The sequence below is a fragment of the Notolepis coatsorum genome (genome assembly GCF_963971535.1).
Source record: "Notolepis coatsorum genome assembly, chromosome: 14".
In the NCBI taxonomy this organism is placed as follows: Eukaryota; Metazoa; Chordata; class Actinopteri; order Aulopiformes; family Paralepididae; genus Notolepis; species Notolepis coatsorum.
In genome coordinates this window covers 60690048-60717380 of record NC_140178.1, presented here as the reverse complement: position 1 = coordinate 60717380, position 27333 = coordinate 60690048, and positions in this window count along the sequence as shown.

Below are 27333 nucleotides of genomic sequence, written 5' to 3'. Positions count from 1 at the left end.
TGTGTGGGCCACTAATGTGGGCCAGTGTGTGGGCCGGTGTGTGGGCCAGTGTGTGAGTCGGTGTGTGGGCCGGTGTGTGGGCCAGTATGTGGGCCAGTCTGTGGGCCGGTGTGTGGGCCAGTGTGTGGGCCACTAATGTGGGCCAGTGTGTGTGCCGGTGTGTGGGCCAGTGTGTGGGCCAGTATGTGGGCCAGTCTGTGGGCCGGTGTGTGGGCCACTAATGTGGGCCAGTGTGTGTGCCGGTGTGTGGGCCAGTGTGTGGGCCAGTATGTGGGCCGGTGTGTGGGCCAGTATGTGGGCCGGTGTGTGGGCCAGTATGTGGGCCAGTGTGTGGGCCAGTATGTGGGCCAGTGTGTGGGCCAGTATGTGGGCCGGTGTGTGGGCCAGTATGTGGGCCAGTCTGTGGGCCGGTGTGTGGGCCAGTATGTGGGCCGGTGTGTGGGCCAGTATGTGGGCCAGTCTGTGGGCCAGTGTGTGGGCCGGTGTGTGAGTCGGTGTGTGGGCCACTAATGTGGGCCAGTGTGTGTGCCGGTGTGTGGGCCAGTGTGTGGGCCAGTATGTGGGCCGGTGTGTGAGCCGGTGTGTGAGCCAGTGTGTGGGCCGGTGTGTGGGCCAGTGTGTGGGCCGGTGTGTGGGCCAGTGTGTGGGCCAGTGTGTGGGCCGGTGTAGTGTGTGGGCCGGTGTAGTGTGTGGGCCAGTGTGTGGGCCGTATGTGGGCCGGTGTGTGGGCCATTATGTGGGCCGGTGTGTGGGCCAGTGTGTGGGCCGGCAATAAAACAATAAACAAGTTGCATAAACTAAATCAGATTAAAAATGATCACAGTTCTGGTTTGCCTTAAGATGCTGTTGTGGCTGATGGTTGTTTAACACAGCAGGAGACGATATTTCCAATTTCAACAGGCAATTTGTTTAATGAAAGAAAGTTTGAACAGCAGAAGCTATGGATCATCAGACGGTCACCACAGTTGAAGAAAAACACTCTAACCTCTCAATCCCTCTGCTTGTCCCATAAATCCCCTCTCAGTCCTGCCCCCACATGACAGATATGATGACGTGTCATATCATATCAGATATGACATGACGTACATTAAGATGACACGTAGATTTAACATCGAAGAGAGATAAAAACATTAAGAACATCGAAGAGAGATAAAGACATTAAGAAGAACATAGATTTAACATCGAAGAGAGATAAAAACATTAAGAAGAACATAGATTTAACATCGAAGAGAGATGCAAGATTAGTGAGATGTGTGTGTGTATATGTGTATGTATGAAAGAGAGAAAAGATTAAAGAGAGAAAAGATTAGATGTGTGTGTGTATATGTATGTGTGTAAAAGAGAGAAAAGATTAAAGAGAGAAAAGATTAAATGTGTGTGTGTATATGTATGTGTGTAAAAGAGAGAAAAGATTAAATGTGTGTGTGTATATGTGTATGTATGAAAGAGAGAAAAGAACAAGATATGATGTACACAAGATTAGAGCACACGATATGATGTACTGAAATGTCCATCTGCCTATCTCCAAGTTGTTTTAAGAACATCAGCCAGACCGTCTTTCAGTACTGCTTAGTTGACCCATATTAAACTAGTTCACCTCATATACACATTTTCCCCAACATTCCCCCATTTGGGGCTATCCCTAGTCCCACCCAAATCATATAACCAAGAAAATGTGAACGTCTAACTAAACAAGAAACCATATTTACATAATAAAAGTTTAAATGCCTAATCTAAACAAGAAACCTAATACATTTCAAATGTCTAAATAAACAAGAACGCTTACTTCATTCACTGGACCCCTAACGGACCAACACAGGCTGACTACCGTTCTCACAATAAACACAAAACCGCTCAAAACAAGAGTAATAACAAAACATCAAAAAAAAAATACCCCCAATTTATAATCCTAACCTGACAGACAAATCCCCCCAACCTCCACCGCTTACCAAATGAGCCACAGTTCCGGCCGGAAACCGCGACTCTCATCAGGGAAAGGAGAAGTTGACCGTCAGAACTAAACATAGAACATCCCTCCCCCAAAAAAAATGACATTGTCTCTTCCATAACATTGAATCCTAGTGTCCATCGCTCAGCCCCCCTTCCATGCCCACGCCATAGTCTCCTCACCGTATTGCCAAAAGTCACATTTTGCCAATACAGCAACCACCACGCCACACCTCCAGTCCCCGTAGAAGCATGTCCCCATGCCTGGACGGGAGGCGCTGGTCCCGACCTCACCACGTGTCCCCCCATCTTCGACGGGAGGTGCCCATCTTGCCCACTGCGTTAGCCCCCCCCCTTTGTCCCTTCAGTCCCCAGAACCGATCCCCAGAACACTTCTTCTCAATGCTTCCTCAGGCTCAGAACCGACACTCTGTACCATTCCATACCGATGCCTCTTCCATTCCGGTTTGACCAGGACCATGAGTAAAATAAACAAAAATAATAAAAAATAAACCATCACTCAGACCATCCCCCGTCACTCTAAAAGGAATAAAACAAACAAAACTGAACCAAACAGAAAGAAAATGTCCCTTCCTCACCATACGCCTAGTTAAAGGAATAAAACAAACAAAACTGAACCAAACAGAAAGAAAATGTCCCTACCTCACCATACCCCTAATCCTCTATCCCCTCGTCTCCCTCTAAGGCAGCATAAAGCTGAGGGCATGGCCCGATTTGTGGCTCAATCTCTTTCTGTCCCACCAGCAGCATTTGGCTCGTTACGTGTGAAGTTACCAGCCTACCCAAGAGAGGCATACCACAACAGAAAAGGAGAACCAATATCAACCCTGCCACCCCAATGGATATCCCCGTCTGCATCACTATGCTTCCCCACTGTCCCAATCTTTCCAACACCCCACTCCCCCACCATTCTTCATTCCGGCCAGAATTCCCCCTCAACTCCTCCCTCAAATCCTTCAGCTTAGCCATGGCCTCGGAGAACTTTCCCCCTGGCCCCACATTCGTCGGAATGAATGTGCAGCAGTACTGTCCAAACATGGAACAGACTCCACCCTTCTCCGCCATTAACCAGTTCAGAGCCTGTCTATTCTGCCACGCCACCGTACTGGTCGCGTGCATCTGGTCCCCCATTGCATCCAACGCCTCCTCGGTGTAGTTGAGATACCGCTGCTGATTGTAAAACAAATAGTTGATCCACCCGGTGTTCTTATTGACCGATATCCATGGCAGAATAGACTCAAACCCTGCCGCAATCTCATTCTTAGCCATGAACTCGGCTGGAATGCCCCTTGGCTGTCCTATGCTGTCCAGATACACCCTTGGGTCTGCCTTGTAGCTACGCTTCGTTCGAGAGATAGGAGACTCAGAAGGTCCTTCCGTCACTGATAATGGTAGGACCACCATTGGCATGATCGCCTGAACCCGGGCACATCTACCTGACCAATCTAAAGGAAGTGTATTCCTCAACCTCCTACCGCCGCAGAGCCAGTATTGGTCCGCCAGTGCTATATCCTGGACATGAAAAGGGCAAGCTACAGGCCGTGGGTTGGTATCCACTCCCTTTAACACGACCCCGTGTCCACACTTTCCTTCTTTCGTGCAGTTAGTCGTGATGCTCCAAATAGTAGTGCACCGCCCCTCTGCCACCTCCCCTACGTCCCGGGTCCCCTCCTTTTGCAAGCACTCGAAATCCTTGGTCAGCCATAGTTTGACACCTCTGGGTATTGGCAACCCCGTCGCTACCCCCTGCACACGTACATCCAATTTCCTACAACGTTCCCGCATAGTGACATCCTTGAAATCCGTGACGTTTCCTGCCGCCTTAAAACGACTAGAGCCGAGAAACCCCAAACACTCTGCCTTGCACCAAGGGCGACTATTATGGGGCCCCTCCCATGCCTCTGCGTCCCTGTCACACTGAGCCCAACTGAACTTCGTGCCCTTCACCAGCAGCCTATCCGGACGTGCCTTGGAGCAGACATAACAATCCTCTATCTGATTCTGCGCGCTCGTGTACTGGACCCACTTAAACCACTCATTCCCTAAAGCCGCCCTATATATCGGGTCAGCCTCCGGGTCTTCCTCGTCATAGTCATAGTCGCCCCCATCTTGTTCCCCGGAAGGAAGCAAACCCCTCAACCTGGCCCAGAGTGAGCCCACTGAGTCCCTCAACATTCCGGCTGTCCTCTGGAACATATCCTGTCCCCCCACCTCTTCCGACTCAGCGTCCTTGACCTCCCTTTTTCCCCTCACCCCTGTCCCCTGTGCTTGGTTCGGGACAGGCTCAACCCTCCTATCTACCCCCACAACCCGATCCTCGTTAGTATAATGGTAAGTATCCCCGCCTGTAACGGGGGAATGGTCAAAATCAAAAACATGCCCTTGCGGTCCTCCGGGAAACACCCCTTTTGGTTGTAGTCTTATCTTCTCCCCCCCTTCCTCGATGGAGGGCAGAGGGGGCGCCTGATTCTGAGCCTGGTCATGAAAGCCTGCCGGTACTTGAGCCTGAGCGGGACCCCGTGGGACTCCTACCCACTCAAACCCGTCATCCTCAAGGACGGGTCGACCGTGACGGTTCTCAATGACGTCGTTGCGCCCGGCCGACCGTCCGCACACTGCTGCCAACATCTGCGGGAGCATCAGCAGGCACTGCACCTTCCAGTTGCCGTCTCGGGCCCTCCATGTCGGGTTCTGCATAACTGCGATCGATTGTATCCCCCAAGAGATCGCCGCTGGCCTTTATGCAGTGATTGAAGTGGAACCAGGTCGTTGATCCTTTGACTTGGACTGCCGTTCCAGTCGATCGGATCACCTCGTACGGGCCCTCTCTCCGGGGTGATGACCACTTTCTCTTGTGGACCTTTAAAAAGACCAGGTCCCCAGGGATCAGCCTCGGTTTGGTGGCTTCCTTCTCCGCCTCCTTCACCCCCTTTTTCTCCTTTCTCTGCTCCTGTCGAAACACAGCTTCATGTATTTTAGTCACTTGCTGAAGATATTTTTTCAGATCTTGCTCAAAAATATCTAATGCCGGGCCCCTAGCCAGGTGTCTAAATGGCGGTGCTGGCATGCTGCGGCCTGTAAGCATTTCATGCGGTGTTAGCTGTGTTTGGCGGTTTACGCTGCTTCTAATAGCCATCAGAGCAAGTGGCAAAGCATCAATCCAGTTAAACTTAGTTTGCATACAGATTTTCAACAGTTTGTTTTTAATGACCAGATTGGCCCTTTCCACCTTTCCCTGCGACCCGGGACTATAGACACAGGAAAGGCGCTGTCTTATACCTAATTTCTGCATCAGCCCTTTAACCACCTTGTCGATGAACTCGCGGCCATTATCGCTTTGTAATATCGTGGGAATTCCAAATCTCGGAATGACCTCACGACACAGGAACTTGATCACTGTGTCCGCGTTCTTGTGTTTAGATGGAATGGCCTCAATCCAGCGACTAAAGCAGTCCTCTACTACCAGGAGGTATCGTTTGCCCTGCACTGGCGTTATCATATCCGTGTAGTCCATAATCAGATGTCTGAATGGTCCCTCAGGGAGGGGTGTGTAAGCCGCCACTGTCGGTACTCCTTTGCGCACATTGCCCTGTAAGCATGTTAAACACCTGGCTAGTGTAACGTCAATTTGTGCCTGAAGCTTTGGGGACCAAAATCCCATTTTCGTGATTCGTTTCAGGGTCTCTGCTCTTCCACAGTGATCAACACCATGAGCCTCAGGTATCACCAAGGACAGAAGATCGATGGAGGCGACTATCAAACCGTTATGACTCCTCCACAGACCATCTGCCCCCCTTACAGCCCCCCTCTCCGTCCACGACTGTTTCTCGGCCTGCGTGGCTGAGTCCTGAAGATCACTCAAATTATCCTCAGTTACCTCAGTCGTCAGTTCGGCCGCAAACATCAGAACAGCCGTGGACGGCACCGCAGCCGCCGCCTTCGCGGCCTCGTCCGCCGCGTTGTTTCCCGTCGTCACAAAAGACAGGTCTTTTCTGTGTGCCTGGCACTTTACGATAGCAATGCTTTTGGGCAACTTTACAGCCTGAATAAGCGCCACAACCTGCTTGTGGTGAAGGATCGGTGAGCCGTCCGATTTCTTAAAGCCTCTTGCCTTCCAAATGGCCGCGAATAGGTGGCATACGCCATGCGCATAAGCAGAGTCTGTAAAGATGTTAACCATGCGATCTTTAGCTATTATGCATGCTTCTGTTAGTGCTATTAGTTCTGCAAGCTGGGCCGAACATGGTTGCATGCATTGTCCGGCCTTTCTTGTTAGTGTTTCTCCGTTAGGTTTGCACTGTACGACGGCGTATCCTGACCTTAAATTTTCCCCCTCCCGATAGCAGGACCCATCCACAAAAAGTGAGAGTTCTGCTATCGCGAGCGGGTCGACTCCCAAATCAGGACGGAGTTTCACGAAAGCCTGTACCTCCACCTCGCACTCATGCGGTTGACCCTCGCTCGGGAGTGGTACCAGATCCGCCGGGTTACTGCCGTGGCATGTTTTTATCGTAACGTCCGAGTACTGCAGGAGCCTCATGTAAGCCTGTTGCCGTTGGCTGGTCAGAACAAATTTGCCTCTTTCAATCAAGTTTGCCAATTTGTGATGTGTCCAAATGCAAATGTCATATCCCATTGTCACGGCCGTTGCTTTCTCATACATCAAATGTGCTGCGGCCAGGGCCTGATAACAAGGTGGCAGACCCTGCTCTACCGGCGAAAGAGCTCTAGAGTAATATGCTATCGGTTGTTTTTTCCCACTCCCCCCCTGTGTTTGAGTCAGGACAGCTGTCGCATGCTGCGCTCTATGTGAGACGAATAGGTGGAAACACTTCTCATAATCCGGCAGCGCCAGGGCAGGGGCCTGTAACAACAGACGCTTAATGTTTATGAACGCGTCCTCCCCCTCCTCGGTCCATGTCAAGGGAGCGCGAAGCTTGTCTGTACCCGCCTCTTTTATCATCATCCTCAACGGCGCTGTCGCTATCGTATAGTCCTCCACCCACTCAGAGCTGTACCCAGTCATCCCTAAAAACGTCATCATCTGTCGGACCGTCAATGGCCTAGGTGCCTTGGATACAGCTTCGAGTTGCGTGGGTGAGATGTTTTTTATGCCCTTTTGAATGACGCGAGACAAGTACTCAACTTTTGGCTGGCAGTACTGCAGTTTTGAACGGGATGCCTTGTGGCCTCCCACGGCCAATCCACTCAAAACTTTGATGGAGTCCTCATGGCACTGCTGACGTGTATCCGAGCAGATTAGAATGTCATCTGCATACAGTAAAACCGTGCTGAGTAGTGTGTTGCACACTCCTTGCAAGTTTTCCTTGAGCGCCTTCGAGAAGTAATGCGGCGAGTGCGCGAACCCTTGTGGCAACCGGGTGTAAGAGTATTGTTTCCCCCTGTGGGTAAAAGCAAACAGATACTGAGACTCTTTTTCCAATGGAACACTGAAGAATGCCTACGTGAGATCAATGACCGTATAGTACTGCGAGCTACTCGGGATGTTTGTCAGGAGGGTGTGTGGATTAGCGACTTCCGCCTCTGGTCCAGACACCACGTCGTTCACCGCCCTCAAATCGTGTACCAGTCTGTACCTAGCCCTGTCCGCCTTTAGCACTGGGTGGATAGGTGTATTACATCTGGATTTGAAAGGGACGAGCACTCCCCCCTTTAACAGTCCCTCAATCTGATGTGATATAGCTTCCTCCGACTCTGGCTTCATTGTATACTGTCTGATAAAGGGTGGTCTACAACCCTTCTTTAACCTGACCTTCACTGGCTGTGCCGACAATATTAGACCCACATCTGTGTCGTGTTTTGACCACAACCGTTCTGGGGTGCGCGCCAACATGTCCTGTTCCAGCAAAGCATCCGCCTCTGGAATAACGCAAGGGTCTCCTGGTAATCTGATTACTTGCGGTTTTGCCAAAACTGAAAAGGAAATCATTATTTTTATGAAACTCCCATCTGCGCTGTTCCAAATTATCGGAGATTCCGTGGAGACCCACCTTTGAGTCTCGGATTCCTGTATCATTGAACCTAGATGTTCGGATTCGTAACCAGGATTTATTCTCAGAGTGATGTGTGGGGCGGCGTCTCTTAGTCTATGTTGTTCCCGTAGATACTTACTCGTGTTAACCCTCAACGCCGCGCCCTGTCTCCCTACAATTATCGTAGATGAGTTAATCTGCACCTGCTCGGGCTGTCCCTGCAACCATGCCTTGTTCCTAACTAGGTCACTATTCGTCAAATACTGTAGTGTGCAATGTGCCTCCATGTTTGTTTGTCTAGACTGAGGCAGTTGGGTTTTCAGAAATGGCTCCCAGGGGTCACAGACCCTTTGCAGCTCTGCATCTATGTTGCCCAGCCAGAACACAGTGGCCTCTTTCTCCCCCGTCCCTTGTAGCATCATTTGGTACACGTCTTGTTCAATTTGAATCCCCTCAGGCGTACATAGGATTTTACAGCCTAGTTTACACATTGCATCTCGTCCCAAGAGATTGCGCGGGGTGCTGTCCGAAATTAATACAGGTATTGTTATGGTCTTGTTGTTATACGTCATAGAGATTGGATCTGATGTGGGTATTAATTGTGTTTTTCCCGAGAATCCGACCGTCCGAACATACTGTCCAGACTGGGGTAAGTGAGCGGCGTATTTTTGCTTTATGCAGGAAAAACCTGCTCCAGTGTCTGCCATCATCTCTGTTAATTTGCCCTCCACTAGGACCTGCAGAATAGGTTCTTGCTCAGCTCCCTTGGAAACCACAATCATTTGATTTCCCCCCGTCGCATTCTCTGGGCACCCCTAGTGATTACCCCCCTGGTTTCGGGGCCCTCCTGTCTCCCCCTGGTTGTGGGGCCCTTGTGACTCCCCCTGGCGCACGGGTCTTCCATACTCCGAGCCGGGACGGTATGGTTGCCTACATCTCATTTCCCTGTGTCCCTGCATGCCGCAGTTCCAACAGTGGAAACGGGGAAACTGTTGTTCGTTCCCCGGTCCCTGTGTAAACCGTGGGCCTGATTGCCCATTCCCTGCCTGCCGCCTGGACGCCTGGTTCTGTGAACTATAGCCATAGCTTCTCACTACCTGAGGTGCAGGCGGGGGTCCCTGGTCCTGCATGGGTGGAGAGGTAGCAGATGACACCATTACTGCCTGCAGCCTCCTTTGGGGCTGCAGTTGTTGCTGAGTTAACTTCCTTGCGTCATTTCTATCCTGATCCCTGACTTTCTGCTCCTGAGCCCTTTGCTTCTCCACACTATGTGTTACATGTGCACAGAACAAAGGATAAGTCATGTCCATTAACCCCACCACGTCTTCCAGTCTATTCTTAACCACCTCTGGAAGCCCTCTCATCACACTTTCTCTAAACATCGCTCTCTGCAACGGGTCAATTTCTGGGTTGTGTCCTAGCTCACCTCTCCACTCCTTCAGTACTTTGTTCACATAGGCGCCAGGCCCTTCCGTCTCCATTATGGGGTTGCCTGCCAGTTTTGCCGGATTAATACGTGATGGATATTGATTCCTGAGTTTGTACCACAACGCCGCTCTATGCGCGTTGAATATGTCTCCATCATGGGCCTGCGTGTCGCATGCCACTCGCATCGATGTATCACCCATGATGTCCCGGCAGGCACCAACTCCTAGCAAACGCGTCAACAGGGATTTGACGTCACCCACTGCTAGCAGAAAAGATGACGTATTTTCCTCAAACTGCGTGATCCACCTGGAGGCTCCTTCTGAAAGGTCCGGTAGTCTTACTATTAAACCATCGATGTCTAGAGGTGACCATGGCATGTGAAAGATATCGTTCCCCTTTATTAGCAGGGGAAACTGGCCTGTGCTTGTCACACTTCCCACGAATGTAGGGGCGAAAGTCAGGGTTCCTGTAATGTTTCCTTTCTCCTGTCCTGGTTTCGTGTCATTCTCATCTTCCTCCTCAGTCAACAGTTTAGTGTGGCCACACGCTCCGTGTTTCTCTGATGTCTGCTGTGCCACACTCTGACGGGGCTCTTCCTCTATCTTCCTCCCGACTCCCTCCCTCTGCCTGCCCAGGTTCTCTACCTCCTCTTCCTCTGCAGTATACAACTTCCGACGTACTGTCTCGCCATATGCCGCCAGGGCTTTCGGATAGAGATCCTGCAGGGTCAGTTTGGGGGGGGTATCTCGCCTAAGGGAGGTCTCTGATCTAGCGGAGGTTTCTGACCTAGCGGGGGTCCCTAATTCCGTCTCCTCATATTCTCCTCTTATTGTCACAGTGCCCACCGGCAATTGCGTGACATAAGGTGGGGCTGTTGGTTTCCCTATATCCGTCTCTCTCTGATTTAGCGCTAAAGCTTCCTGCCTGTATGCTCTCCCCTTCTGGGCGTAGAGCTTCATTACCCCCAACTCTTCTGTCCTCTTTTTCAACCTCTTTTTGCTGTTGTCGCCTGGCTTGTGGTTACGAATCATTACATTCATCTCTTCGCATACGTCGAGATCAAAAGTACCTCCGGAAGGCCATTTTGTGTCCCCGGCCTTTGTACGCCTCTGCCAACGGACACCTACCTTGAGAATTATATTTTTTAGGAGCGGGTTCCGATCTAACAGTATGTCTTCTGCTGTATGCATCGTTGTTTAGTGTGTATGTGTGTTTATTGTGTTGTGTGTGTGTGTGTGTGGTTGTACCACAGCCAGGACACGGTTAACCTGGTTCTACTACTCTACAGCAATGCTACAGCCAGGACACAGTTAACCTGGTTCTACAATGCTACTACAGCCAGGACACAGTTAACCTGGTTCTACTACTACAGCCAGGACACAGTTAACCTGGTTCTACTACTACAGCCAGGACACAGTTAACCTGGTTCTACTACTACAGCCAGGACACAGTTAACCTGGTTCTACAATGCGGTGTGTGTGTCTGTGTGTGACTGTGTGTGTGTGCGTCTGTTTGTGTCTGTGTGTGACTGTGTGTGTGTGTGTGTGTGACTGTGTGTGTGTGTGTGTGTGTATGTGTGTGTGTCGGTGTGTGTCTGTGTGTGTGTGTGTGTGTGTGTATGTGTGTATGTCGGTGTGTGTGTGTGTGTGTCTGTGTGTGTGTGTGTGTGTGTGCGTCTGTTTGTGACTGTGTGTGTGTGTGTGTGTGACTGTGTGTGTGTGCTGTGTATGTGTGTGTGTCGGTGTGTGTGTGTGTGTGTGTGTCTGTGTGTGTGTGTGTGTGTGTGTGTGTCCGTCTGACTGTGTGTGTGTGTGTGTGACTGTGTGTGTGTGTGTGTGTGTGTGTCTGTGTCTGTGTGTGGTGAGTGTGTGTGTATGTCTGTAATCAGCAGGTTTAACTCCACCCGCCTGCCTCACAACCCGCTGTCTACCGGGACACAGGAATGTGTGTGTGTGTGTGTGTGTGTGTGTCTGTGTGTGTGTGTCTGTGTGTGGTGAGTGTGTGTGTGTCTGTGTGTGTCTGTGTGTCTTTGCACAGACGTGTGTGTGTATTGTATGTGTGTATTGTATGTGTGTACACAGGAATGTGTGTGTGTGTGTGTGTGTCGGTGTGTGTGTCTGTGTCTGTGTGTGGTGAGTGTGTGTGTGTCTGTATGTGTCTGTGTGACTGTGTGACTGTGTGTGTGTGTGTGTGTGTGTGTTGTGTGTGTGTGTCTGTGTGTGTGTGTCTGTGTGTGGTGAGTGTGTGTGTATGTCTGTAATCAGCAGGTTTAACTCCACCCGCCTGCCTCACAACCCGCTGTCTACCGGGACACAGGAATGTGTGTGTGTGTGTGTGTGTGTGTGTGTGTGTGTGTGTGTGTGTGTCTGTTTGTGTGTGTCTGTGTGTGGTGAGTGTGTGTGTGTCTGTGTGTGTCTGTGTGTCACAGACGTGTGTGTATTGTATGTGTGTATTGTATGTGTGTACACAGGAATGTGTGTGTGTGTGTGTCGGTGTGTGTGTCTGTGTCTGTGTGTGGTGAGTGTGTGTGTGTCTGTGTGTGTCTGTGTGCCTTTGCACAGACGTGTGTGTGTATTGTATGTGTGTATTGTATGTGTGTACACAGGAATGTGTGTGTGTGTGTGTGTCGGTGTGTGTGTCTGTGTCTGTGTGTGGTGAGTGTGTGTGTGTCTGTGTGTGTCTGTGTGTGGTGAGTGTGTGTGTGTCTGTGTGTGTCTGTGTGTCACAGACGTGTGTGTATTGTATGTGTGTATTGTATGTGTGTACACAGGAATGTGTGTGTGTGTGTGTGTCGGTGTGTGTGTCTGTGTCTGTGTGTGGTGAGTGTGTGTGTGTCTGTGTGTGTCTGTGTGCCTTTGCACAGACGTGTGTGTGTATTGTATGTGTGTATTGTATGTGTGTACACAGGAATGTGTGTGTGTGTGTGTGTGTGTGTCGGTGTGTGTGTCTGTGTCTGTGTGTGGTGAGTGTGTGTGTGTCTGTGTGTGTCTGTGTGCCTTTGCACAGACGTGTGTGTGTATTGTATGTGTGTATTGTATGTGTGTACACAGGAATGTGTGTGTGTGTGTGTGTGTGTCGGTGTGTGTGTCTGTGTGACAGTGTGTGTGTGTGACTGTGTGTGTGTGTGTGTGTCGGTGTGTGTGTGTGTGTGTTTGTGTGTGTGTGTGTGTGTCTGTGTCTTTGCACAGACGTGTGTGTGTATTGTATGTGTGTATTGTGACACAGGAATGTGTGTGTGTGTGTCTAGGCCCAACAGTGGAAACAACTAGAGTCTCGTCAAACGCTGCCCAAATTGTTTTTCACTCTCTGCTCATATTATCACAGCTGGCCTCTCTGTAGCTACCCACCACTATCTCTGAGAGAGTTATGTGTGTACATGTGTCGGTGTCAACCATGACCAGCCTACCACAGTTATAACAAGGAAGTGGGGAATAGGGAGAGTGTTTTGTAAAGGGTCAGAGAAAAATTTGACCAGAGAGAAAAGTTTAACCAGATAGGTCGAAAACATGCAATTAAAATTGATTAGTGGCGCACTTATAGCCTGTTAAAAGAGGATTCGCCCTAGTGTCAACACCTCACCACTCGTGTTCGTTTTATAGCCGTCCATCCAAAACCAGTCACACAGCCAGCGCACTTTTTCCTCCCGCAGAATCTCTGACGGATATTATAATAACAAGCACAACGCTCACCTTTTTTTTTTGTCGACAACCGCCAGAATGTCTACGGGAGATTCCAGGAACTGGCCGTATGAAAGGCCCGGCTGGGCGTCTACAGGTCAAGGGTCACCAAATGTTGTGGCTGATGGTTGTTTAACACAGCAGGAGATGATATTTCCAATTTCAACAGGCAATTTGTTTAATGAAAGAAAGTTTGAACAGCAGAAGCTATGGATCATCAGACGGTCACCACAGTTAAAGAAAAACACTCTAACCTCTCAATCCCTCTGCTTGTCCCATAAATCCCCTCTCAGTCCTGCCCCCACATGACAGATATGATGACGTGTCATATCATATCAGATATGACATGACGTACATTAAGATGACACGTAGATTTAACATCGAAGAGAGATAAAAACATTAAGAACATCGAAGAGAGATAAAAACATTAAGAAGAACATAGATTTAACATCGAAGAGAGATAAAAACATTAAGAAGAACATAGATTTAACATCGAAGAGAGATGCAAGATTAGTGAGATGTGTGTGTGTATATGTGTATGTATGAAAGAGAGAAAAGATTAAAGAGAGAAAAGATTAGATGTGTGTGTGTATATGTATGTGTGTAAAAGAGAGAAAAGATTAAAGAGAGAAAAGATTAAATGTGTGTGTGTATATGTATGTGTGTAAAAGAGAGAAAAGATTAAAGAGAGAAAAGATTAAATGTGTGTGTGTATATGTGTATGTATGAAAGAGAGAAAAGAACAAGATATGATGTACACAAGATTAGAGCACACGATATGATGTACTGAAATGTCCATCTGCCTATCTCCAAGTTGTTTTAAGAACATCAGCCAGACCGTCTTTCAGTACTGCTTAGTTGACCCATATTAAACTAGTTCACCTCATATACACATTTTCCCCAACAATGCAGTTTAAGATGGGTCTTGAACATGGAGTATGTAGGGCACTCTCTAATCACAACTGGTAGGCTATTCCAGTAGTTACCACTTTTAACAGAGAACACAGTTTTTGCAATGGTAGTATACCGAAAAGGCACCTTACAGTCCCCTCTACTGATGGCCCTGGTGGTAATGCCAGTGTCTCCTTTCTGTTGGATGAACTCATTCAATGGGGGAGGGGCAAGTCCATGCAGAACCTTGTACATGAAGCAAGTATATTTGAAAACTTGGAAATTCTCGAAACTTAGCATGTTATGTTTTTCTAAAACATTACAGTGATGAAATGAAATTGGTTTCCTATCAAATACTTTTATGGCTTTTTTGTAGAGTAATTCTATTGGTGTAAGAGTAGTGACATATGAAAGAGACCAGTTGATAAAACAGTACTCGATGTGTGATAAAATCATTGAATGCAGAAACATCCTTGCAGCATTAACTGGCAGGCAGGGCCTGATCTGCCTGAAGTTTTCGATGTTAAACTTGACTGTGTTTGTCACTTTCTTCACATTACTTTTTGAAGGTCAATGTAGAGTCCAATGTGACCCCAAGATACTTGAATTAATGTACAATGTCCAGCTCCGCCTCTCCCAGAAACACATTAGAGTGAGTGACCTCTACTGGTGACTTTGTGAACATCATACACACTGTTTTATTGGTGTTAAGTGAAAGACATGCTTTTGTTAGCCAGTCTTGAATGAGACATGAGACATCAGTGAATGAGATTCACGTTTCCTCCCAACCGCGAGTAGGCCTAGAAGCGCAGAAATGGAGAATGCAAAAAAAGAAAGGGTGGAGCTGAAAAAGCTAGAATTGCTAGTAAAAGACGCAGAACAATGTTCTAAAATTACAGACATGTTTAGTAGAGGAAGGGCTGGCGTTAGAGTAGCTGCTGCTGCTAATGATGATGAAGTTCAAGTGGAAGGAACCAACAGTAACATGACAGGTGCGTGCAGTAGCCTAGTGCATATTCTACTGTTGGTGTGTGCCGGTTCATGAGGGCTAGCTAGCCTATACTAGTTCTTGCAGTGATTTCAGTCATTCTATTACAAGACAATGTGCTTTCCGTATTCCTGATTCCTTACAGCACGTGGACGTAAATAGTCGTGACTCGTGAAGTTTTTTCTCTGACTAAAAGTTTAGTTAGCAATGTTAGGACTAGTGCCCACCACAGCATCAGAAGCTAAAGTGCGAACCTAGAGAGCCAATCAGAACCTAGGACGGGCTGCAAATTAATTGGCTACTAATATTATAATAGTAAATACTCAAATAAAATACTATTATGTTCCCTTTCAAATTTTCATGTTGATATAATATTGGTAATCTAATTGATTGAATTGATTAGTTGCCATTTTACATGCTTAAATAAGATGTACCTTAGAATTCCCAACAGTTAGCCATGTTCTCGATTAGTCTCATCTACATGTTTGTAGATAACCACAGCTAACTAGCTTAAGCTAACAACTAGGTCAACTACTACCCCGTAGTTAAACAAATGTGATTGCATATAACAGCTAACTGCTACAGCTAAGTTGGTAGTTAGCCTATTCCATTAATGTTGAATGTATTTATGAAGGTTGGTGATGGTGGTTGGCGCTGAATAGCAGACATGATTCCGTCAGTCTGCCACAGGGAAGCTGTGTTTGCTGATGCTGCTCACGACCACCAGTAGCGTATGACTGTGTGAGTGTGAATGCTTGATGGTTTCTGTGAAGCGCTTTGTGGAACAATGCTGATATACAGTTAAGAATGAGTAATTCGCTTTTGGTTTTTAAGAAAATGGTTTGTAAAGCTATTTTTGAAAACTACAAGGGTGAATAATACTGTTTTTTTTTGCTATTTTCTTTTATAATACTGTTTTGGAGTCTTAATTTTTTTTTTTTTTTGTTAAGAATATAGGACAGGCATAGGCTATATAAGCATTGCTTCAGTCTGTACCTTCTCAGTCACTGTAAAATCAAATATTGTTAAATGATGGTGTATATTGTATTGTGTGAGATGATGACTGAATAAACTACTACTACTACTACTACTACTACTACTACTACTACTACTACTACTACTACTACTACTACTACTACTACTTTGGGTGTTTTCAAAAGGCTGAAAAACGCTGTATGAATTCAAGCCATTATTATTGATTGCTGATGTTCTTCTTATGCAGTTGACTCTGAGGAAAGAGAGAGCGCCCAGTCCAGCACAGCTGACCCTGAGGGGAGAGAGAGCGCCCAGTCCAGCACAGCTGACCCTGAGGGGAGAGAGAGAGCCCAGTCCAGCACAGCTGACCCTGAGGGGAGAGAGAGAGCCCAGTCCAGCACAGCTGACCCTGAGGGGAGAGAGAGAGCCCAGTCAAGCACAGCTGACCCTGAGGGGAGAGAGAGCGCCCAGTCCAGCACAGCTGACCCTGAGGGGAGAGAGAGAGCCCAGTCCAGCACAGCTGACCCTGAGGGAAGAGAGAGAGCCCAGTCCAGCACAGCTGACCCTGAGGGGAGAGAGAGTGCCCAGTCCAGCACAGCTGACCCTGAGGGGAGAGAGAGAGCCCAGTCCAGACAGACAGACAGACACACAGAGAGAGAAAGAGAGAGAGAGAGACACAGAGAGAGAGACAGAGAGAGAGACACACAGAGAGAGGGAGAGACACAGAGAGAGACACACACACACACACACACACACACACACACACACACAGAGAGACACATACACAGAGAGAGAGAGAGAGAGAGAGAGAGAGAGAGAGAGAGAGAGAGAGAGAGAGAGAGAGAGAGAGAGAGAGAGAGAGAGAGAGAGAGAGAGAGAGAGAGAGAGAGAAAACAAGCTCTTGGAATGGGTGTCTGGGAGGAAGTGGGGGGTCTTTCGATGTTGATTAAACGGCAAGCAACTAATGTCATGAGTGCCAAATTAAAGGACAATAAATCCAATCTAACTGAAATTGTGTAGCACAGACCTTTTCTATGGATCAAAACCTCAATATTATTATGGTGTAGTTAATACTTCATGTATCCTTAATCCCTAGGCTAATGAGGCACTAAGATGTTAGTAAAAAAAAAAACATATGCCAATGACAGGAAGTAACGGTATATGTATGTGTGTGTCTCTGTGTGTGTGTGTGTGTGTGTGCACTGTGCATGAGTGCACATCTAGGGGCGGTGTGTAGATTTGGTCTCCCTGATGTTGACTCCTTAGCCACAGCCTTGGGTTGTTTAATACTGGACAAGTGTTTCATAACGGCCGTTGTGTGGGCCGGTTTCGGGGCCGGTGCGTGGGCCGGTGCGTGGGCCGGTGTGTGGGCTGGTGCGTCTGAATGTCCCGGGCTGAATTTGTGTCCCAGTCCGCCACTGCATGAATGTATAATATCCTTTTAACTGTTTTCAGCTCAAATCAACAGTAGAAATGTTAAGGAAAAAGTCTATACATTGGTGTTTAAGAGTTAGAGACTAATCTCCTAATGCCAATTTGAAAGAATTAATCCAAAAGGGTTTAATTTGAAGAACTAAATTCTCTTAAAGAACTAACAGGGGGAGTTTTGATACGACCCAAGACCGCACCAAATGGTCTCAAACTGGTCTGATAGGCTGAAACTCTTACAGGCGTCGTCACCAGATGACGCTGGTGGGAGGCGTGGTTATTAGTTTAAGACACGGCACGGAGAACAGATCGAGAGAACACAAGAGACGGACGGAACGAGACAAGACGAGACCAGAATTAGGACGTTGATGAAGGCTCTCCGCTCCTGTTGCCGAAAATACTGCTGCTATGCTGATTCCAACGAAGACCAACCAGCTGAAATAATACTTTTGTAATACTGGGAAAATCCAGACAGAGTGTGTATTATGATATTCAGAGAGCTTTAAGACTGCCATCACCAGGAAGCCTTAAATAAAGCTCCGTAGAATACCACTCCAAATCGCTCGTGTGTGGACTCGATTCTTCTGCACAATACACCTGCACAGACCGGTGGTCGACCCAGACACGTAGCCAGAGAAGACCAGAGTACCAGCCAGATCAGAGTACGAGCCAAATATACGACACAAGCCTTTTTAAAGGAGCGCGTTTCCTCCGTAAACCAGGGAGTTTGTTTTTGCGGAGCACGTTTAATTTAGGCTTAAGGGGAGCAACAATGTCGAGCGTGCTACGAAGGGCGGCGTTAAGTTTGTCTGTAAAGAGATCAAGGGGGCCAGAGTAAGAGAGGAAGGGAGAGAGGGTGTCTGGTAGGGGCGTTAATACGACGGCTCATGTAGGATTCTACACTGTCTGGGCGAGAAACCGTATAAACAGTATCCTAATTATTATACCATTTATATATATATAACAATGTCCGAATGAATTATGATTCCTAAATTAATGGTACCAGGCCGTTGGAGCTCTGAATGGAGGTGGATGGTGAATTATCTGGAGGAGAATGATGAGGGCGGAGTCTGATGAGGGCGGAGACGACAATCTCTGGAGTTCCTACTCCAGAGGCATGATGTAGACAGTGACCGTGAAGACCGCCGGGTAGTCGCTGTATAGAAGGGTCTCATACGGACCGGGTTCCTATTGTCCAAACAACGCCTGAGCTTCTGGTAGTTCGCTAGCCCTTTATACTGGGGCTAACTAGCAAACAGTCCGTTGGTCTACTGTTGTGGCTGATGGTTGTTTAACACAGCAGGAGACGATATTTCCAATTTTAACAAGTAGGTAATTTATTTAGGAAAAGAAGTTTCAACAGCAGAGCTATGGATCGAGCAGAGGATCACCACAGCTTGAACAAAAACACTCTACCCCTCAATCCCTCTGCTTGTCCCCTAAATCCCCTCTCAGTCCTGCCCCCACATGACAGATATGATGACGTGTCATATCATGTCAGATATGACATGACGTACATTAAGATGACACGTAGATTTAACATCGGAGAGAGATAAAAACATTAAGAACATCGAAGAGAGATAAAGACATTAAGAAGAACATAGATTTAGATAAAAACATTAAGAACATCGAAGAGAGATAAACAAGATATGATGTACACACACGATATGATGTAAAACATTAAGAACATCGAAGAGAGAGTGAGATGTGTGTGTGTTTGTGTGTGTGTGTGTGTATTGTATGTGTGTGTGTGTCTGTGTGTGTGTGCGTCTGTGTACAGACGTGTGTGTATTGTATGTGTGTATTGTGACACAGGGAATGTGTGTGTGTGTGTGTGTGTCGGTGTGTATGTCTGTACGACTGTGTGTGTCTGTGTGTATGTGTGTGTGTGTCGAAGAGAGAGTGAGATGTGTGTGTGTGTGTGTGTGTTTGTGTGTGTGTGTGTGTATGTGTGTGTGTGTCTGTGTGTGTGTGTGTCTGTGTGTCTGTGTGTGTGTGCTGTGTCTGTGTGTGTGTGCTGTGTATGTGTGAAAGAGAGAAAAGACACAAGATTAGAGCACACGATATGATGTACTGAAATGTCCATCTGCCTATCTTGAGGTTGTTTTAAGAACATCAGCCAGACTGTCGCCCTAGTGTCTTTGAGCCCTGCTAGTTGACCTATATTAACCTAGTCAAGACTAACCCCTTTCCTACCTCCACCCCCGTATACACATTTTCCACAACATTCCCCCATTTGGGGCTATCCCTAGTCCCACCCAAATCATATAACCAAGAAAATGTGAACGTCTAACTAAACGAGAAACCACAATTATATAATAAAAGTTTAAATGCCTAATCTAAACCAGAAACCTTACTTCATTCACTGGACCCCTAACGGACCAACAAAGGCTGACTACCGTTCTTACCAAAACACAAAACCGTTCCAAACAAGAGTAATAATAAAACATCAACAAAATACCCCAATTTATAATCCTAACCTGACAGACAAATCCCCCCAACCTCCACCGCTTACCAAATGAGCCACAGTTCCGGCCGGAAACCGCGACTCTCATCAGGGAAAGGAGAAGTTGACCGTCAGAACTAAACATAGAACATCCCTCCCAAAAAAAAAAATGACATTGTCTCTTCCATAACATTGAGTCCTAGTGTCCATCGCTCAGCCCCCCTTCCATGCCCACGCCATAGTCTCCTCACCGTATTGCCAAAAAGTCACATTTTGCCAATACCGCAACCACCACGCCACACCTCCAGTCCCCGTAGAAGCATGTCCCCATGCCTGGACGGGAGGCGCTGGTCCCGACCTCACCACGTGTCCCCCCATCTTCGACGGGAGGTGCCCATCTTGCCCACTGCGTTAGCCCCCCCCCTTTGTCCCTCCAGTCCCCAGAACCGATCCCCAGACCACTTCTTCTCAATGCTTCCTCAGGCTCAGAACCGACACTCTGCCGATGCCCCTTCCCATTCCGGTTTGACCAGGACCACGAGTAAAATAAACAAAAAATAATAAAAAAATAAAAAATAATGCAATGATTTTCAATGGTTGCAATCTCTATGCCGAAGGATCATTAGAAAATCAGACTAAAATTCCTAGTTAAAGGAATAAACCAACAAAACTGCACTCAGACCATCCCCCGTCACTCTTAAAGGAAAGAACCAACAAAAAGAAAATGTCCCTACCTCACCATACCCCTAATCCTCTATCCCCTCGTCTCCCTCTAAGGCAGCATAAAGCTGAGGACATGGCCCGATTTGTGGCTCAATCTCTTTCTGTCCCACCATCAGCATTTGGCTCGTTACGTGTGAAGTTACCAGCCTACCCAAGAGAGGCATACCACAACAGAAAAGGAGAACCAATATCAACCCTGCCACCCCAATGGATATCCCCATCTGCATCACTATGCTTCCCCACTGTCCCAATCTTTCCAACACCCCACTCCCCCACCATTCTTCATTCCGGCCAGAATTCCCCCTCAACTCCTCCCTCAAATCCTTCAGCTTAGCCATGGCCTCGGAGAACTTTCCCCCTGGCCCCACATTCGTCGGAATGAATGTGCAGCAGTACTGTCCAAACATGGAACAGACTCCACCCTTCTCCGCCATTAACCAGTTCAGAGCCTGTCTATTCTGCCACGCCACCGTACTGGTCGCGTGCATCTGGTCCCCCATTGCATCCAACGCCTCCTCGGTGTAGTTGAGATACCGCTGCTGATTGTAAAACAAATAGTTGATCCACCCGGTGTTCTTATTGACCGATATCCATGGCAGAATAGACTCAAACCCTGCCGCAATCTCATTCTTAGCCATGAACTCGGCTGGAATGCCCCTTGGCTGTCCTATGCTGTCCAGATACACCCTTGGGTCTGCCTTGTAGCTACGCTTCGTTCGAGAGATAGGAGACTCAGAAGGTCCTTCCGTCACTGATAATGGTAGGACCACCATTGGCATGATCGCCTGAACCCGGGCACATCTACCTGACCAATCTAAAGGAAGTGTATTCCTCAACCTCCTACCGCCGCAGAGCCAGTATTGGTCCGCCAGTGCCATATCCTGGACATGAAAAGGGCAAGCTACAGGCCGTGGGTTGGTATCCACTCCCTTTAACACGACCCCGTGTCCACACTTTCCTTCTTTCGTGCAGTTAGTCGTGATGCTCCAAATAGTAGTGCACCGCCCCTCTGCCACCTCCCCTACGTCCCGGGTCCCCTCCTTTTGCAAGCACTCGAAATCCTTGGTCAGCCATAGTTTGACACCTCTGGGTATTGGCAACCCCGTCGCTACCCCCTGCACACGTACATCCAATTTCCTACAACGTTCCCGCATAGTGACATCCTTGAAATCCGTGACGTTTCCTGCCGCCTTAAAACGACTAGAGCCGAGAAACCCCAAACACTCTGCCTCGCACCAAGGGCGACTATTATGGGGCCCCTCCCATGCCTCTGCGTCCCTGTCACACTGAGCCCAACTGAACTTCGTGCCCTTCACCAGCAGCCTATCCGGACGTGCCTTGGAGCAGACATAACAATCCTCTATCTGATTCTGCGCGCTCGTGTACTGGACCCACTTAAACCACTCATTCCCTAAAGCCGCCCTATACATCGGGTCAGCCTCCGGGTCTTCCTCGTCATAGTCATAGTCGCCCCCATCTTGTTCCCCGGAAGGAAGCAAACCCCTCAACCTGGCCCAGAGTGAGCCCACTGAGTCCCTCAATGTTCCGGCTGTCCTCTGGAACATATCCTGTCCCCCCACCTCTTCCGACTCAGTGTCCTTGACCTCCCTTTTTCCCCTCACCCCTGTCCCCTGTGATTGGTTCGGGACAGGCTCAACCCTCCTATCTACCCCCACAACCCGATCCTCGTTAGTATAATGGTAAGTATCCCCGCCTGTAACGGGGGAATGGTCAAAATCAAAAACATGCCCTTGCGGTCCTACGGGAAACACCCCTTTTGGTTGTAGTCTTATCTTCTCCCCCCCTTCCTCGATGGAGGGCAGAGGGGGCGCCTGATTCTGAGCCTGGTCATGAAAGCCTGCCGGTACTTGAGCCTGAGCGGGACCCCGTGGGACTCCTACCCACTCAAACCCGTCATCCTCAAGGACGGGTCGACCGTGACGGTTCTCAATGACGTCGTTGTGCCCGGCCGACCGTCCGCACACTGCTGCCAACATCTGCGGGAGCATCAGCAGGCACTGCACCTTCCAGTTGCCGTCTCGGACCCTCCATGTCGGGTTCTGCATAACTGCGATCGATTGTATCCCCCAAGAGATCGCCGCTGGCCTTTATGCAGTGATTGAAGTGGAACCAGGTCGCTGATCCTTTGACTTGGACTGCCGTTCCAGTCGATCGGATCACCTCGTACGGGCCCTCTCTCCGGGGTGATGACCACTTTCTCTTGTGGACCTTTACGAAGACCAGGTCCCCAGGGATCAGTCTCGGTTTGGTGGCTTCCTTCTCCGCCTCCTTCACCCCCTTTTTCTCCTTTCTCTGCTCCTGTCGAAACACAGCTTCATGTATTTTAGTCACTTGCTGAAGATATTTTTTCAGATCTTGCTCAAAAATATCTAATGCCGGGCCCCTAGCCAGGTGTCTAAATGGCGGTGCTGGCATGCTGCGGCCTGTAAGCATTTCATGCGGTGTTAGCTGTGTTTGGCGGTTTACGCTGCTTCTAATAGCCATCAGAGCAAGTGGCAAAGCATCAATCCAGTTAAGCTTAGTTTGCATACAGATTTTCAACAGTTTGTTTTTAATGACCAGATTGGCCCTTTCCACCTTCCCCTGCGACCCGGGACTATAGACACAGGAAAGGCGCTGTCTTATACCTAATTTCTGCATCAGCCCTTTAACCACCTTGTCGATGAACTCGCAGCCATTATCGCTTTGTAATATCGTGGGAATTCCAAATCTCGGAATGACCTCGCGACACAGGAACTTGATCACTGTGTCCGCGTTCTTGTGTTTAGATGGAATGGCCTCAATCCAGCGACTAAAGCAGTCCTCTACTACCAGGAGGTATCGTTTGCCCTGCACTGGCGTTATCATATCTGTATAGTCCATAATCAGATGTCTGAATGGTCCCTCAGGGAGGGGTGTGTAAGCCGCCACTGTCGGTACTCCTTTGCGCACATTGCCCTGTAAGCATGTTAAACACCTGGCTAGTGTAACGTCAATTTGTGCCTGAAGCTTTGGGGACCAAAATCCCATTTTCGTGATTCGTTTCAGGGTCTCTGCTCTTCCACAGTGATCAACACCATGAGCCTCAGGTATCACCAAGGACAGAAGATCGATGGAGGCGACTATCAAACCGTTATGACTCCTCCACAGACCATCTGCCCCCCTTACAGCCCCCCTCTCCGTCCACGACTGTTTCTCGGCCTGCGTGGCTGAGTCCTGAAGATCACTCAAATTATCCTCAGTTACCTCAGTCGTCAGTTCGGCCGCAAACATCAGAACAGCCGTGGACGGCACCGCAGCCGCCGCCTTCGCGGCCTCGTCCGCCGCGTTGTTTCCCGTCGTCACAAAGGACAGGTCTTTTCTGTGTGCCTGGCACTTTACGATAGCAATGCTTTTGGGCAACTTTACAGCCTGAATAAGCGCCACAACCTGCTTGTGGTGAAGGATCGTGAGCCGTCCGATTTCTTAAAGCCTCTTGCCTTCCAAATGGCCGCGAATAGGTGGCATACGCCATGCGCATACGCAGAGTCTGTAAAGATGTTAACCGTGCGATCTTTAGCTATTATGCATGCTTCTGTTAGTGCTATTAGTTCTGCAAGCTGGGCCGAACATGGTTGCATGCATTGTCCGGCCTTTCTTGTTAGTGTTTCTCCGTTAGGTTTGCACTGTACGACGGCGTATCCTGACCTTAAATTTTCCCCCTCCCGATAGCAGGACCCATCCACAAAAAGTGAGAGTTCTGCTATCGCGAGCGGGTCGACTCCCAAATCAGGACGGAGTTTCACGAAAGCCTGTACCTCCACCTCGCACTCATGCGGTTGACCCTCGCTCGGGAGTGGTACCAGATCCGCCGGGTTACTGCCGTGGCATGTTTTTATCGTAACGTCCGAGTACTGCAGGAGCCTCATGTAAGCCTGTTGCCGTTGGCTGGTCAGAACAAATTTGCCTCTTTCAATCAAGTTTGCCAATTTGTGATGTGTCCAAATGCAAATGTCATATCCCATTGTCACGGCCGTTGCCTTCTCATACATCAAATGTGCTGCGGCCAGGGCCTGATAACAAGGTGGCAGACCCTGCTCTACCGGCGAAAGAGCTCTAGAGTAATATGCTATCGGTTGTTTTTTCCCACTCACCCCCTGTGTTTGAGTCAGGACAGCTGTCGCATGCTGCGCTCTATGTGAGACGAATAGGTGGAAACACTTCTCATAATCCGGCAGCGCCAGGGCAGGGGCCTGTAACAACAGACGCTTAATGTTTATGAACGCGTCCTCCCCCTCCTCGGTCCATGTCAAGGGAGCGCGAAGCTTGTCTGTACCCGCCTCTTTTATCATCATCCTCAACGGCGCTGTCGCTATCGTATAGTCCTCCACCCACTCGGAGCTGTACCCAGTCATCCCTAAAAACGTCATCATCTGTCGGACCGTCAATGGCCTAGGTGCCTTGGATACAGCTTCGAGTTGCGTGGGTGAGATGTTTTTTATGCCCTTTTGAATGACGCGAGACAAGTACTCAACTTTTGGCTGGCAGTACTGCAGTTTTGAACGGGATGCCTTGTGGCCTCCCACGGCCAATCCACTCAAAACTTTGATGGAGTCCTCATGGCACTGCTGACGTGTATCCGAGCAGATTAGAATGTCATCTGCATACAGTAAAACCGTGCTGAGTAGTGTGTCGCACACTCCTTGCAAGTCTTCCTTGAGCGCCTTCGAGAAGTAATGCGGCGAGTGCGCGAACCCTTGTGGCAACCGGGTGTAAGAGTATTGTTTCCCCCTGTGGGTAAAAGCAAACAGATACTGAGACTCTTTTTCCAATGGAACACTGAAGAATGCCTGCGTGAGATCAATGACCGTATAGTACTGCGAGCTACTCGGGATGTTTGTCAGGAGGGTGTGTGGATTAGCGACTTCCGCCTCTGGTCCAGACACCACGTCGTTCACCGCCCTCAAATCGTGTACCAGTCTGTACCTAGCCCTGTCCGCCTTTAGCACTGGGTGGATAGGTGTATTACATCTGGATTTGAAAGGGACGAGCACTCCCCCCTTTAACAGTCCCTCAATCTGATGTGATATAGCTTCCTCCGACTCTGGCTTCATTGTATACTGTCTGATAAAGGGTGGTCTACAACCCTTCTTTAACCTGACCTTCACTGGCTGTGCCGACAATATTAGACCCACATCTGTGTCGTGTTTTGACCACAACCGTTCCGGGGTGCGCGCCAACATGTCCTGTTCCAGCAAAGCATCCGCCTCTGGAATAACGCAAGGGTCTCCTGGTAATCTGATTACTTGCGGTTTTGCCAAAACTGAAAAGGAAATCATTATTTTTATGAAACTCCCATCTGCGCTGTTCCAAATTAGCGGAGATTCCGTGGAGACCCACCTTTGAGTCTCGGATTCCTGTATCATTGAACCTAGATGTTCGGATTCGTAACCAGGATTTATTCTCAGAGTGATGTGTGGGGCGGCGTCTCTTAGTCTATGTTGTTCCCGTAGATACTTACCCGTGTTAACCCTCAACGCCGCGCCCTGTCTCCCTACAATTATCGTAGATGAGTTAATCTGCACCTGCTCGGGCTGTCCCTGCAACCATGCCTTGTTCCTAACTAGGTCACTATTCGTCAAATATTGTAGTGTGCAATGTGCCTCCATGTTTGTTTGTCTAGACTGAGGCAGTTGGGTTTTCAGAAATGGCTCCCAGGGGTCACAGACCCTTTGCAGCTCTGCATCTATGTTGCCCAGCCAGAACACAGTGGCCTCTTTCTCCCCCGTCCCTTGTAGCATCATTTGGTACACGTCTTGTTCAATTTGAATCCCCTCAGGCGTACATAGGATTTTACAGCCTAGTTTACACATTGTATCTCGTCCCAAGAGATTGCGCGGGGTGCTGTCCGAAATTAATACAGGTATTGTTATGGTCTTGTTGTTATACGTCATAGAGATTGGATCTGATGTGGGTATTAATTGTGTTTTTCCCGAGAATCCGACCGTCCGAACATACTGTCCAGACTGGGGTAAGTGAGCGGCGTATTTTTGCTTTATGCAGGAAAAACCTGCTCCAGTGTCTGCCATCATCTCTGTTAATTTGCCCTCCACTAGGACCTGCAGAATAGGTTCTTGCTCAGCTCCCTTGGAAACCACAATCATTTGATTTCCCCCCGTCGCATTCTCTGGGCACCCCTAGTGATTACCCCCCTGGTTTCGGGGCCCTCCTGTCTCCCCCTGGTCGTGGGGCCCTTGTGACTCCCCCTGGCGCACGGGTCTTCCATACTCCGAGCCGGGACGGTATGGTTGCCTACATCTCATTTCCCTGTGTCCCTGCATGCCGCAGTTCCAACAGTGGAAACGGGGAAACTGTTGTTCGTTCCCCGGTCCCTGTGTAAACCGTGGGCCTGAGTGCCCATTCCCTGCCTGCCGCCTGGACGCCTGGTTCTGTGAACTATAGCCATAGCTTCTCACTACCTGAGGTGCAGGCGGGGGTCCCTGGTCCTGCATGGGTGGAGAGGTAGCAGATGACACCATTACTGCCTGCAACCTCCTTTGGGGCTGCAGTTGTTGCTGAGTTAACTTCCTTGAGTCATTTCTATCCTGATCCCTGACTTTCTGCTCCTGAGCCCTTTGCTTCTCCACACTATGTGTTACATGTGCACAGAACAAAGGATAAGTCATGTCCATTAACCCCACCACGTCTTCCAGTCTATTCTTAACCACCTCTGGAAGCCCTCTCATCACACTTTCTCTAAACATCGCTCTCTGCAACGGGTCAATTTCTGGGTTGTGTCCTAGCTCACCTCTCCACTCCTTCAGTATTTTGTTGGTT